Raw genomic sequence first — 6077 nt, 5'->3', positions numbered from 1 at the left:
CATCCCGTTGCAATTCTGTTAGAGGAGAACTTGTAATAACTGCTAATGAATGACGTGGTGATTAAAAATGACTTCTGCCTTTTTCAAGTGATCATGCACTGATTAACACATTAGTAGTTTATGCAGGTACAATATAAGGTTTTCACCCTTTTATTTTTTGAAGTTCTCATCCTTTATTTTTTGAAGTTTTCATTTTAAATATGAAGTTTTCATTATTTTACATATAAAGTTTTCAATTTAAGGTTTGCATCATTTTAAGTATAAGGTTTTCATCCTTGTATTTTTTTTGAAGTTTTCATTTTACATATGAAGTTTTCATCATTTTTAAATACAAAGTTTTCATTTTAGTTTTCATCCTTTTATTTTTTGTAGTTTTCGTTTTAAAATATAAGGTTTTTATCTTTTATTTTTTGTAGTTTTAGTTTTATTATTTTTTCTTGTTTATTCCACTTGTTATTTCAATTACTATGATTTTCATTTACTATGTTTTTCTTTTTATTATTTTCTTTTGTTTTATTCTTTAGACCAGATGACTTCCATTTCTGCTATGCTGACATTTTGAAAATTAAAAAATTGCTTAAGATACTTAATAAATAACCTTCACAGACAATTGTTGTATACATTTAAAATAAGTTAAAACAGGAGGGAATGTTACAGGAAAAATGATTCTATGTTTCTTTACCTTCTTTTAAATGTACAAAGATGCCTTTTGTCTGCCCTCTGCCTATGGTTAGATTAGTTTAGAATTATCTTTTTAGACTTTCCCAGCAAACACATCTTGTTTCTGGGACATATTGTTTTAGATTGTTTTATCTTCCCTAGCCCTCTGCTGACGAGACTAGCACCATATATGGAGTTGTTTTATTTTATCTGTTTATTATTTGTTATCCTGTTCTCACTGTCTCTGTGCTCTGTGCCTATAAAAATTACCAAGCCACTGTGCATGGTGTGAGTTGTTCTTAGCAGCTCACCCGTGTACACGTTTGATAAAGAAAGTAACTTTGTCTCATTGTGTCTTTATTTCTCCTGGGTCTCTTTGTGTGATTATCTTTGCGAGCAGGGGACAGACCACTGTGAAGCTAATTTGAACTGGAGTTACATCCGTTATTATGTTTCCAGAACTTTTTGGATCCATTTCTCTAGCGTTGTTGTTCCCACATACACACTCATACACAAAACATGACTTCCCTACAACAGTTTGCTATTCAGAGAAAGAACAAAATAAACAAAAAGAAAAAAAATAGATATCAGTTTCTGTGCCAGATAAATATAAATAATGGTTCCAGCTTAATAAATGTTGACTGGCTCTGCCTCAGTGTCAAAGTAAATAGAGAAGTAGATGGGACTTTAAAGTGCCACTTAATATTGCTTGTGCTATTAACCTTTTTCGCTGCCAACTGCCAACTAATTTTGCTTTAGGGTAAGATGAGGAAAGTAGAAAGAATACAGGTGTCTTTAATGATCTAATGAAGGTGAAAAGAGATCCACCAATAAAAGTCCAAAAAATCTACTAGAACTGAAAGACAATAATAACCAGAATGACAATGCAAAAGCAAAGAGGAGAGAGACATGAGGAGAAACTCAGGAAAGGCAACAGGATACACTACAGGTTGAATAGAGTGGCAAACACAAGGCTAAATACATTGCAATAGTTGGGAACAGGTGTAAATATTGTAGACGCTGAGAAAACAAGAAGTCCAATTTACTGAGACACAAAAGAAAACTATGTGCTAATGTAAAAGAGGAAGTGACAACAAAGAGCACTCAGAAGAACTACAAAAACTGACCAAGATTAGAAAACACAGACCGACACTGGTACTGCAAACACAAGATTTAAAGGTATGGTCAGTTTTACTTTCAGGTTATTTAATAGAAAACAGAATACTGTACTCATAATTATGGATTGAGTGTGTAATTACATCTTCCAATTAACAGCTGCATTCTCATAAGCTTAGAATTATCTAATAATAACAATAATAATGCATAGACGCACTTGCTGGTCTACGTAAGCCACCACGTTGTCCTGTTGTCTTGACTACAGCAGCCGAGATGTGGCTAGAAACCGACCACACATGGAGTACGCCGAAGGTGGAGGAGGAGAGAACTTCTAGGCAAGTTTTAATTTGTGTCTGCACCTTCAGAGGGAAGATATGATGGATCGCATCTTGATTTATCTCGGCTTTATCATCTGAAAAGGCTCCCCTTCACCAAAGAAGCCAAAATGGAAAGGAAAGAGAAAACACAAATGGCATAACACGTCATCCTCTTCCTCCTCACCTCGAGCCCCATCTCCTGAACTGAAGTCATGGCTCATGCATGCAAAAACATTCATAAATGTGCTCGCTGATTCCTGATATTGTCTTAATTAATTATTGTCAGCAGGTTAGACATGTGACCCTCTTGTCATCAGACAGCTGACAACCTGCTAAGTCACAAAAACAGCTGATTTATAAGCTAACATTATGCCAGCTAATGTTAGGCTTGAGTATCCTATAAATCACACTTTCCCTCTGATCAGCAGTTCGATTACATTCTCACATCTTTAAATTACAGAGCGTCTGAAGTGAGTTTCACTGACTCATTGTATCGGACTCCTTTCACAATCATCTTGGTTGACCGACCATAACTTGGTTGTAACAAGTGATTACTTGAATTTCTATTCATATCAACTTGAAGCCATCTGGCTCTTGTCCTGTGACCTCTGATATGAAAAAGGAATTTTTAACAAACTTGTATATTTTTTCTTTTTCTGACCATTCTCTGTAAACCATAGAGATAGTTGTGTGGGAAATCAGATCACACCAGATCAGCAGTTTCTTAAATACTCAGACAAGCCCATCTGGTTAAAAAGCATGTTACTTAAATCACCTTTCTTTTCCATTCTGACGCTCGGTTTCAACGTTAGCCTGTCATCTTGACTGTATCTACATGCCAGCATACATTGAGTTTCTGCCATTTGATCGGCTGTTTAGAGATTTATGCTAACAAGTAGTTGAACAGGGTTACCTAATGATGCAACTGGTGAGTGTATGTAGTCTTTGTGCACCCTAGTTTTCAAGACTATCTAAAAAATTTTTTTTTAAAAACCCCCAATGACATTGGATTAGTCTGATTATAAATTTCTTAGTATTGTGATATTGTTTCTCATGCTGTATTTTTTGTAAATGGTAAACATCGACAATAGACATCAAAAAGACTCATTACCATTTGAAAATGTTCTGTGACATCTGCTCATAAATGAGATGTACAAATGAGCAATACAGTAAATAAATAATGATCAATTTACCGGTGAACCTCAGAAATGCTGAGAGGCTGCTTACCCATGGGATGCAATGTCAATGGATCTATTTATAGCCCAGCAAAGGAGCTCATGTAGAGCAAGCTGGCTGGGAGTTGCCTTGTTCATATATCTTTTAGCAGCAAATGACAGCGGACAAAGAGATGGGGAAGCAAACTACACCCACATTTGCATGTAGAGCCCCTTAAAGTTTTAGACACACACGGCAGGAATAGCAATAAATAATTTCCATGGCAAGAAAGATGGAAAGTCCCAGCTCACTTCCCACACCTATTAAACCCCCTCCTCTCACGTTGTCTCGTGGGATTGTTTGGGAGTGAAATGGAAGGGAAGTGACATGTTAAAACCTCTTTTTATTAATTCTGAGAGTCAGGGAGGGTTTGGCGGGATGTCACAGCAGCTGATGTGAGTAGGGAGGCTGAGTGATGCACAGCCTGATATCAATGCTGCGGATATCAGCATGAATAAGTTAATGCCAAACCCCAAATCCTCTGCGAACAGTATAAAATATGATTGTGTTTATCCCACTCGAGAAATGCTGGGAGAGATGCTCAGGAACAATATTGCAGCCTGATTTCTTAAAAGAGGAGTTGGTTATTAAATATTACCAGAGTAAGATGGCCATTGAAATAGGTCAGTGGATGGCACGTAAACTATGTTTGAAAATTAATTAGCTGACCTATATTTCAGGTCTACCATGAGTACTTTGGAGATGTTTAATTTGATACATTTCAGTAACATCAGCTGGTTACATTTAATGATGTGGATGTTTCAAGTCTGCAACTAATGTATTTTTTCATAATTTGTTTATCTACCAATCTACCAATTACTACAATGATTTTTTAAATATCAAACAAAATGTAATACAACTATATTTGCAAAGTATTCACATTTAAAAGGTGGATACTAGTTTTGTTGCTGTTTTTTTATGCTGTATTACAACTCTGCCCTTTCATTTTATGCACATTATAAACTATGCTATAAGTCAAACGAGGACTGGTGAAAACAACAAAAACAAAAAGTTCCTCAGCTGGAGATGAATAATTTAAGACTGAAGGTAATTCCATCCTGACATCACTCACCCTAGCTATAAATGGTAGTTTCCCATGTTGTTTTATTCTAGTAATGCACTGCCATCTGCTGGTTAGTTTGTGCATATGCAAGTATTTATTACTTAATCTGTCGTTTTGTTAAACCGGCTGATGCAAAAAAAAAAAAAAGCCTGTCTGTCTAAGCATCCCAGAAACGATATAGAAAAGCATAAAGCCAAACACCAGTACAGGATCATAAGGCCCTGAAGGTAAAAAAAAAAAAAAAAAAAAAACCCTGCATAGTTCGTGCTGACATCTATTCCAACGTAGGAAGTGTAATGAACAGCTGAACGTGTTTCTGGAATATTATGTTTTTGTTGTTGCAAATGCTTTTTATGCAATTTTTGCAAAGCTATATGTGGAAGGAAACCTTGACTTAGGACAAGCTGATGGCATAATATGTAAGTACAACTCCTCCGGTTTCATATGCAAAACAAAATTATTGCGCTAGTTTATGTGGTTGCGGTTCTAGAGGGATTTAAAATTAGTTACACAAAACGGAGCGTGCCCGCTCTGACTGGTTTTAAAGGTATGACTCGTTTTGGTTTTCTGGTGAAAAAAAGTATCTTGTCTTATTTGCAACAGTGTTTGATTTTACTGTTATATTCTTTATCATTTATATTTTTCTATCACTATTTTCCCATCTTCTGATCATGTGGGCACTCACAGGGATCACTTCTTGTGGAAGAAGAGTCATGAGACGCCCATTTTCTTGTGAGCCCACAAAGAACCTAAAGAAGAAAGGAAACAGAAAATTTGATAAAGATTGTGATAACTGGAGTTTCAGGGTTTTTTTTAAGCCAGTTAAGCCAAAGAAAGCTTGGCTGTGTTGAGCTCTCTAGGGCCCTGCCTTTGGGACAAAAGTAAACATGGATCAGGTTCCAAAAGAGAATTACGACTGGGAGGCAACTTAGCTGTTGCCTCCCTGCTTCCAGAGAAGAGCAGGAGGGCCCCACGCTGTCAATCCAGCCCCTCTTCACACATGGCGCCTGGATGTCTCTGGCCTACTCACAATGGCCTCACTGTGGAAGTGTGATAAGCATAACTTCAGTTGTGATGCTATTCTATATGTATATATAACTAAGTGACAAAGTAATATTACTATTACTAAAGTGATCAATACATAAAATAAAGAAATTTCCATTACAATAAACTGGGAAATATGACAAATCACTATAATTAGTTTGGATCTGTTTTTTGTGTATTTACCTTTCAAAAACTAGAAGAAATAAAAGTGCAGTGTAACAATGAAGGATTACTTTTTGACTGAAACTTTCACATCTAACCTGCTAACAGCAATTAGCAACATGCATACGTCGTTTTAGGCCAAAAAAACAGAAAGACATCGTCTGTCACACAATCTGAACCGTTTTTCATTCAGTCAGTCTGTGTGTATAAAGGCTTATTATTCATGACTAACCTCTATGATCCAGAACAGTGATATTCAGATAATGACAGTTAATGTGCCTTAATCTGTGGGCTGCTTTCCAAGTGACACTCTGCATATGATGACTAGAGTGTATAATGAGAACAGACTAAATCACCAAAGCCACTAACATACTGTATCTGTGGAAATTTCCACTATCTGCTCCTGAGAACTGAAAAGACTGATCAGTGCTTACTCTGCATGTTCTTTGCTCAAAATAGCTGTTTTTCCAGTAGAGCTGTGTCATTATCAGTAGAGTGAC

Source organism: Copadichromis virginalis, linkage group LG7 (genome assembly GCF_057382275.1).
Source record: "Copadichromis virginalis isolate Kocher_CV1m ecotype Utaka linkage group LG7, C_Virginalis_male_GT1.1, whole genome shotgun sequence".
NCBI lineage: Eukaryota > Metazoa > Chordata > Actinopteri > Cichliformes > Cichlidae > Copadichromis > Copadichromis virginalis.
Note: the sequence above shows the minus strand (reverse complement) of the source record.